Below are 9,570 nucleotides of genomic sequence, written 5' to 3'. Positions count from 1 at the left end.
CTGATTTGTTCATTGCCCAGGAGTACCCTCATTAAAAATCTCTTCCCAAATTAGACAAGATATGCCAAAAATCAATTTAAAATGTTCATAAAACTTTTAATTTATGATTCAACTTCTAGAAATACATCTTCAAATTTCTCAGACAAATGCACAGAGACCTTTGAACAAGTATGTTAATTACAGCATAACTTATAACAGCAAAAATCGGAATCAGTCTAAGTATCTGTGTTAGAATTAGGTCTGTCTGCGTATAAGAGAACATTTAAATAAAATATAAATATATTTCTTTCTCACCTGAAAGAAATTCAGAAATAGGCCATCCATGCTAATATGGTGTCTTCACAATATCATGAAGGACTAGGGTTTCTTTCTTGCCAGTTCAGCATCTTCAGGAAACAGCTTTCTGAGGTTATTTCGTGATCCAAGATGCCTGTTGGAACTCCAGCCATCGCCTCCTCATCCCATGCAGTGGGAAGTTGATAGGAGGCAAAAGCAAAAGAATGCTGCTTTCAACTGAGTCAGCCCCCTTTTTTTTCTTTAAATTGCTGATAACTATTCTCCTTACATATCATTGGCCAGAACTTGGTCAATGGCCACACCTAGTCCAAGGAGGCTGGGAGATGTGGCTTTTAACTGGACATAATATAGTCCCATTGAAATAAGGGTTCTCTTATTATGAAAGAAGGTGAGAATGAAATTTGAGGACTCAACTACCTGACTTTCTCCCAGTGACTCACAATATGGTATTGTTAAACAAATATGATAAATATACAGTCATTAAAAGTTACATTTTAGAGGAATCTTATTCAAAAAGGAAAATGCTCGTAAGTGAAAAAAAAAACGGATTAAAGAGATATAAGCTCAATATGATTTAACTTTTATTCAACACAAATGTGCATATAAAATACTGAAATTATAAAATCAAAATTATGTCTGTTGGCTTTGTAGAGTAAAATTATGGATGGTGCTTTATTCTTCTTTATAATTTTTCATATTTTCCACAGGAAACATGTATTAATTTGTATTCAGCAGATATCCAGTAAACATTATTTCTAATTGGAAAAGAAGCCTAAGGAGGAAAACATTCATGAAACTCAATAATAATAAAATAATAAGAGAATACAGCACAAAAATAGGAGAATGCAACACTACTCCTTATCTAAGCTTACTAAACATCAGTTGATCTCTCAACTTTCAACTTAAAATAAGCCTTTGCCATGAGGGCTTCACTGAACACCCCAGTTGATAACAATCTCTCCTTTCCACAAAAGTTTACAATAGGTGGTGTTAGTGGCACTGGTATGCACACTTGCTGAACTGCAGACTAATGTTATTTAAATATTTTATGCAACCATATTTCTCCAAGTAGATTGTATGATCCATAAAGTTCAGGCATTTGACTCTTATAAATGCTTTATAATAGTAAATATTTCTATATTTACTTACTTAATAATTAATTGGAATTATTTTATTTGTGTCCTGGCACGTACATTGTATACAATATCCTCTCATAGAGTCTAATTGGTGTTGAGGATTTATATTGATGCGTAGAAAAAAGAATGGAAATAGTCACTGCACAGAAAAAAAATTCCTGTATGCTAGATGACCAAAAAGGAAAAAAATGCCTAACAAAACTTAGTTAAGTCAGATTGCATTTACTTAGAGAATGAACTGAAGTACTTACCTTGACCTCTGGAAAAGAGGGTTTTTAAAGCAAATTACTAGCAAAAATAATATTCCAGGACTTCCAGACAAGATGACACACAAAGCATCACTCTAAGCACACAGAAATACTGAAAAAAAGAGGAAAAAAAATATTTTAAGCAGGGCTTGACAGCAAAAAGGAAAAATATCTAAGTACCAGAAATGAAGAAGAAACCTAAACTCGCAGTGGCAAGAGGAAATGAAGCCATGAAGCCTTCGGGGTGTCCTGAATTGGTCATTAGCCTTCAGTTTATCTGGAAGCCAGTTGAACTAGAAATCGGTGAACCTTCTGTGGGGCCTGTCCTGGCAAGAGTGAGACAATCTGCTGCAGAGGCTGTGGGTGAGCAGCCCAGGCCAGCTGGCTTAGGGAATGTGAAAGAGATTTACAGGGGCCAAGAGCAGTGGGGCAAAACTGACTTTGACCAAACTGAGAGAGTCAGAATGCAAGTTACACCAGCTCAGAGACAACTGATAGCAGCATAGTGAGAAGGGATCAAGCATAGGGGTTCTATCACTGCAGAGGTCAAGGAAGACCCAGAGCCATCACAAGGCCCAGTGGAGATGGGAGACTCCCTTCCTCCACCACTGCATGGCCATGTTTGCTATACCCACAGGCACCCATTCAACAGCACCTTGGAGATCAAAGACGGAATAGGCGGAAACATGAGGAACTGGGCACGTTTAAATCAAAAGACTGAAAATTAACTTAAAGGGACTATTTCAGTTATTGCACTGGGCCGTATTTACTGGATTTGACTTAAAATTTATATTTTTTCCTCCCACCTTTATATGGATAGAAACAATTGATACAAATTGAATCAAGTAACAGCAAATTTCTTTAAACTGCATTTTCACCATTCACCTGTGCACAGTGTAAATTTATTATCCTACTGTACTATACCTCTTTGAAATTTTTAAAAATATTTTTATTTTAAAGTCGCTTTCAGAACTGCTTTATTATCTCTGTTTTGGGGTGGTGACAAGGGAGACTGAACTCTTCTTCCAGAATCCAAAATGTTAAATTGGACAAAAGGACCCCATCTTTGGTATTTCTCTCAAATCAAGCAATATCCTCTGTCATTCTGGGCCAAGGAAGAGCTGGGATTGATGTGTCTCTGCTGCCTCTATGTCTCTTCTACCCAAAATGCCTTGGGGGTCAAAAACATCAGGGTCTTTTTGTTTTTGTTTTTGTTCTTTTTCTTTTCTTCCTCTTTCTGTCTTCTCAGGACTTTCCCTAGTACCACTAGTACCAGAACCAGCTACGTAATTTTGGGGCCCAGTTCAAAATGAACGAGGGTCTCTTTGATCAATAAACCATTTGTGGCTCTTCTAAGCCTGGGGCCCTGTGTGTCTGTGTAGGTCACACCCCCTTGAAGCTTGTCCTATTATATGCAAGGCCTTGAAGTGCTGGGCTCTGGGCTTCACTTCTCTATATAATAACCTATTTCTTTCTGATTCTGGCCTCTTTCTTAGACATTAAGTCTGGTTGGGATAGCTTCTCTACACTTACAGGGACCTGGACTTCAAGCTTATTTTTTGTTTTTAGTGCAAAGTCAAACAAAATCCAATTTGATGATAAAAGCTGTTAATGTATTTTTTTCAAAAAATAAATAAAAATACATGTTTCTCTGCCTCTTTCTAGAAGCCCTCTAGTCACCACAATGTGATGTGAAGATATTCAGGATAGGAAAATAAAATAATACATCTGGAAGTAGTTTAAAAATAGTATCCTTTGTACAAAGGGAAAGAATCCAAATTAGTGATCTAAGATTAGGAGATTTTGAAACAAGAGCAATTACATTTGAAAAATAATTTAGTAGAAATCTAAGAAATGAAATTAAAATTTTCATTTAATTCATTGAAAATTGAATGAATTAAATTTTCATTTAATTCATCATATCATTTAATTCATTCAAAAATGAAACCCATGAAAATTTGGCTGGGCACAGTGGCTTATGCCTGTAACCCCAGCACTTTGGGAGGCTGAGGCCGGCAGATCACAAGGTCAGGAGTTCGAGACCAGCCTGGACAACATGTTGAAACCCTGACTCTACTAAAAATACAAAAATTAGCCAGGCATGGTGGCGTGCACCTGTAATCCCAGCTACTCAGGAGGCTGAGATAGGAGAATCGCTTGAAACTGGATGGCAGAGTTTGCAGTGAGCTGAGATTGTGCCACTGCACTCCAGCCTGGGCAACAAGAGCAAAACTCTGTCAAAAAAAAAAAAAAGAAGAAGTAGAAGAAGAAGAAAGAAAATATACCCATTAAAATTAAAAAAAAAAAAAAAGAAGCAACTGAAAAGATAATTAGTGAATTGAAAGCTGCAAAAATAAAAAACAAACATAGCACAGAGAAATCAAGAAATTAAGAACAGGAACATGACACTAAGAGACATGGAGGTTAGAAAGAGACCGTTCTGGAATTTCTACTAGAATTTCTACTAGAAATTCCAGAAGAATAGAATAGAGACAATGGTGAGAATTTCTCAGAACAAAAGAAATCGCACTGAGTCATGAGCAGGATAAATTAAAATTTTCAAACACTGACACATTACAGTGAAACTATAAAATATTAAGAGAAAATTTTAGACGCAAACAGAAAAGAGAAGGCAAAATATCTCCAAATGAACAATCACACATCTAGACTGACAACAAACTTCTCCTCAGAAGCAGCAGGTACCAGAAGAGAATGAATTCTATCTTCACAGTCATCAGGGAGGAAAACTGACACAATAGAATTCTATCCCAAAGTAAGTGATCATTCAAGAGTAAAAATAGCATTACATTTTTCTTTTCTTTTCCTTTATTTTTTTAAGGGTCTTGCTGTATTGCCCAGGCTGGAGTGCAGTGGCACAATCTCGGCTTGCTGCAACCTCTGCCTCCTGGCCCAAGCAATTCATTCATTTCAGCCTCCTGAGTAGCTGAAGGTATACGTACTAGCACTACAGGTATGTGCCAGCACACCTGGCTAATTCTTTTAAACATATGTTTTTTGGTAGAGATGGGGTTTCACCATGTTGCCCAGGCTGGTCTCGAACTCTTGACACCAAGTGATCCGCCTGCCTTGGCCTCCCAAAGTGCTGGGATGACAGGCGTGAATCACCATGCATGACCAGCATATGTTTTGAATACATCCAAAGTCCAAGAGTTAGTTAACTGACTCTCACCAAAAAGCTACCAAAAGTAAGATTTTAACAAAAAAGAAAAAGCCAGGATGAAAGATGGAATTCAAGAACAATGGTGAGAAAAGGGGGGGAAATCTGGTGAAAATACGTGAATCAGCCGGGCGCGGTGTCTCACACCTGTAATCTCAGCACTTTGGGAGGCCGAGGCGGGCAGATCAGGAGGTCAGGAGATCGTGACCGTCCTGGCTAACACGGTGAAACCCCAACTGTACTAAAAAATAGAAAAAATTAGCCAGGTGGGGTGGCCCTGGCGCCTGTAGTCCCAGCTAGTCGGGAGGCTGAGGCAGGAGAATGGCGTGAACCTGGGAGGGGGAGCTTGCAGTGAGCCAAGATCATGCCACTGCACTCTAGCCTGGGTGACAGAGCAAGACTCCGTCTCAAAAAAAAGAAAAAAAAAGAAAAGAAAAAACTACCACTAATAAACAACTGACCAACTGTGGTGGCTCATGCCTGTAATCCCAGCACTTTGGGCGGCCGAGGCAGGCGTATCACCTGAGTTTGGGAGTTCGAGACCAGCCTGACCAACATGGAGAAACCTCGTCTCTACTGAAAATACAAAAATTAGCTGTGTTTGGTGGTCATGCCTGTAATCCCAGCTACTCGGGAGGCTGAGGCAGGAGAATCGCTTGAACCTGGGAGGCAGAGGTTGCGGTAAGCTGAGATTGCACCATTGCACTCCAGTCTGGGCAACCAGAGCGAAACTCCATCTCAAAAAAACCCCACAAAAACGAACAACCAAAAAAAACAAGGTAGAACTAAAACACTAGACAATAGTTAACATAGGAGCCAGAAGGAGATTGTTGAGAGTAAAATACAAATGTGTTCAATTCCTTGCTTGTTTAGGAGAATATACACAAACTTTAGTATTTATTTTAAAATAATGTGAATTAGCCAGGTGTGGTGACACAAGCCTGTGCTGCCAGTTATTGGGGAGGCTGAGGTGGGAGGATCGCTTGAGCCCAGGAGGTAAAGGCTGCAGTGAGCTATAATTGCACCACTGCACTCAGCCTGGGTGACAGGGAGATTCTATCTCAGAAAAATAAAAACAAAAATAATGTGAATTGTGTATAATAACATTTTAATGGTACCTATTGAAGGACCAGAAGTAGAATGTGTAACTTTTAATCTAGAAGAGGAAATAAAGAAGAATTGACCAATTCAATAGAAGATGAGAAGAGCAGTAAAAAACAAACAAAACCCACCAAACTAAAATGGCATAAGTGAGTCCAAATATGTCAGATATCACAAATAATGCAAACAAATAAGACTCACTCACTAATAGAGATATCCATGGATCAATCAATGTTACATTTTTAAAAAGGAACTTCTAAAATGATATATACAAAAAACTATGTAGGATAAACTGTTCCTTACGTGCATTTAAAACACACACACACACTAGCATATATTGTTCTTGGATACATAACAATGCATGTAAAAAGTATTCAAAAATATTTTAACAATGCACCTTAAATTCGTAACATTAACTGTCTCTGGGAAGAAGATGAGACAGAATGGGAAACAAAGAGGACTTTAATCTGTAATGTTTTATTTTTTAGTTAAAAAAGACTAAAAACAAAAATAATAAAATATTAATGAGTAGTCGGTACATACGTTGTTTATCATTCTTTTTTTTTTATACTTTAAGTTCTAGGGTACATGTGCACAACATGCAGGTTTGTTTCATACTGTTCTGTATTTTTTTATTTTCCAAAATAAAAAGATTAAACCAAAAAAAGAATCAAGATTTTGGAGGATAGCTGGGCGTCGTGGCTCATGCTTGTAATCCCAGCACTTTGGGAGGCCGAGGTAAGCGAATTGCTTGAGCTCAGGAGTTCTAGACCAACCTTGGCAATATGGTGAAACCCCATCTCTACAAAAAATACAAAAATGGCCAGGCACAGGGGCTCACGTCTGTAATCCCAGAACTTTTGGAGGCCAGGGCAGGCAGAAGGAGTACGAGAACAGCCTGGGCAACATGGTGAAACCACAGCTCTTCTAAAAATACAAAAATTAGCCAGGCTTCTTGTTGCGCGCCTGTAGCCCCAGCTACTCAGGAGGCTGAGGCAGGAGAATTACTTGAACCCGGGAGGTGGAGGTTGCAGTGAGCCAAGATCAGGCCACTGCACTCCAGCCTGGGAGACAGAGTGAGACTCTGTCTCGAAACAAACAAGCAAACAAACAAACAATTAACTGGGTGTGGTTATAGTCTCAACAATCTGGGAGGCTGAGGAGGGAGGATCACTTGAGCCTGGGAGGTTGAAGCTTCAGTGAACTATGATCACACCACTGCACTCAAGTGTGGGCAACAGAGTGTCTCAAAAAAAACAAAAACAAAAACAAAAACAAAACAAAACAAAAAAAATTGGAGGGTGAGGAGAAATCTTTTACATATCTCATAAAATATTTAGTGCTTGAGTTCATTACAAAATTTTAGAATATATACTTAAAAACACAAAAATGTCTTTCTCTAAGAGTTCTTTATTACTCAGTTTATCACACCAATTGAAAATGAACTTTCCATTTAACTGTTTAGAATTATTGAAATTTTCATGGGCAAAAAGAGATAAAAGTATGTAATTTGGTAATGATGAACATCAAATGATAAGGAAAGATTTCATTTAAAAAAAAAAAAATGTTGTTGTTCCTTGAACTAGGGAGCATAAAATGATACCCAAAGGACTCTCTGTCACTTACTGATGGGCCTTAGATTTTTAAAATTAGTTTCTGAGCCTCTTCAAAGAATCCAATTTTATCTTTAAGCTAGAAAACTGGAGCACAAAGAAGTCATTTTCAGAGAAAATGAATGCACAGTTTTCTTTAAAAAAAAAAAAGGCACACAGGATTCTGAATCTGGAGAAAAATATAAAACTAGTAGTGCTTCTATTTGAGTTGCATTTTGGATCTAAAGAATTTGATGTAACTCCTAGAGGGTTAATAGCTGCTCTTGGTTAAAAAGTAAATAAGCAAGATCAATTTTCTAAAATCTCTTTTCATGAGGTAAACGTCAGTGTAAGTCCAAGCTATAGTGTTCATGAAGACAGACTCACAACTATGATGGAAAAGGAGATTTTTGTTATTATAGAGAAAGTTTGTCTCAATCCACTCTTTGTCTCCTTTACATAAAAAAAATACAGTCTTTGTATTAAACTTTGCCAACATCAGTAAAACTCAGGCAACACCCAGTTGTGTTCTCTTTGTGGAGGCTAAGTGATTTTCTCAAAGTCATGCAGGAACATGGCTCAGGAACAAGAGAGCCACCTGAGGTTGGCCTATGACTACTAAAATTACACTGGGCCCTTTGTGTAGGGTCCCTTGGTCATTTATCTCCAAATTAAAATAGTTCACAATTCACCTTGGGTCCTTTTGGCCTGTGAGGGTATGGGGACATAGAAATACAGAGGACTAAGGCATGGTGGGGCATCCCCTGATTCCCAGGATCGGAGAGCACAGAAGGGAAACCAAACAACCATGCCCTTTAGAGATGGCCGTTTAATTGAACTCTGTCTTGGGTTAGGCTACTTCTGTAGAGGGAGGTTTCTTCCTTTGGCCACCACCAGCTTTTGTGGGCACAGACCTGGTTAGTGGGGAGACGATCAAAAACAACGCAGGCTGAAGGGCTATGTGTGGCCATGGGCCGTTCAGCTGGCCCTTGTGCCTTTGTACTGCTGGCTCTTGGAAACAATACTTGGATAGAGAGATCAAAATACAGAATTGGTCATAAATAAATTTTCTTGGACATTGGCCAAAAATGAATCTTCATAGTTAGGTAAACCATGAAGAGAATTTGTGAACTTTGAAAGAAAACCATGTCCTGTGGTGCATGGAAAAAATCCAGTTTTCTACACATTTAGCAGGTGTAAGTAGCCAGTTGTCAGGCTGAGATATGGGGTCCTCTCACTCCTTCAGGGTTCCAACCCTCAGGGGTTTGTTGGCTCATTGGTTTGGTTAGGAGGCCAGTTAGCTCTCTGGAAAGTTATTTCAGCCTGGGGTGTGGTAGCCACCTCTCAAGACTCAGCCTTGTCTTTGGATTCCTGGGTGAACAATACAACTTGACCCAAATCTCTGTTTCTCTCAGACTCTGAGAAGTTCCCTCTCTTGACATCCCTGTGTCGTTAAAGGCTAAAACTTGAGGCAAAGTGAGCAGACTTCTGTGCCCTACCAGCCAGGCAAAACCACAGTCTGGGTACAGATGTTTGTAGCCCAGCAACCCCTCAAACACTCCACTGTCTTTTTGTGCATGAAATTGCTTGCTATATGATCTGATTTTGTGAAGTCTCAGCCCTTTGATTTCAGGCAGCTTTCTTTAAACCATGAGAAGGAGGTGTGGGAGTTAACCAGCAGCAAAACTAATCAAGTCCATTGAGTATCAGGATTCCAAAGTTCAGGGCCACGGATTGTCTCTGGACTCAGCCCAGCCAAGAAATGAGTAAGGCATTTCCAGAACTGCCTCTGGGCACTGGCATGTGTACTTGTGTGTTGCCAACAAAACTAAGGACTGCACTCTGATCCCTTACTGAAGGGTATCTCTCAGCAGGTCCAAAGTCAAGAAGTTACCCAAAAAGGGCCATAATCTTGAGTAAGCTAAAGTCTAAGATGATCTGGAGATAGAGCCAGATCCCTCCCCTAAACCACACAGCAGAATAGTCTGTCGTTTTTCTGGGGACCTGCTTATCCAGTG

General features: G+C 39.2%; 1 long non-coding RNA gene across 1 annotated transcript in view; it reads right to left on the bottom strand.

Moving 5' to 3' along the window:
• Positions 1 to 931: 931 nt before the first annotated feature.
• The window catches only part of LOC102123186 (uncharacterized), a 148,213-nt gene continuing 139,574 nt past the window's right edge, over positions 932 to 9,570 (bottom strand). The window contains exons 2-3 of the long non-coding RNA XR_006692870.3: positions 1,685 to 1,793; positions 932 to 1,069 (exon numbers count right to left, since the gene is read on the bottom strand). This is a non-coding gene — a long non-coding RNA (uncharacterized lncRNA). The remainder of the gene's footprint in view (positions 1,070 to 1,684; positions 1,794 to 9,570) is intronic.

Source organism: Macaca fascicularis, chromosome 15, assembly GCF_037993035.2.
Source record: "Macaca fascicularis isolate 582-1 chromosome 15, T2T-MFA8v1.1".
In the NCBI taxonomy this organism is placed as follows: Eukaryota; Metazoa; Chordata; class Mammalia; order Primates; family Cercopithecidae; genus Macaca; species Macaca fascicularis.
Note: the sequence above shows the minus strand (reverse complement) of the source record. Positions and strands in the feature narration are given on the sequence as shown.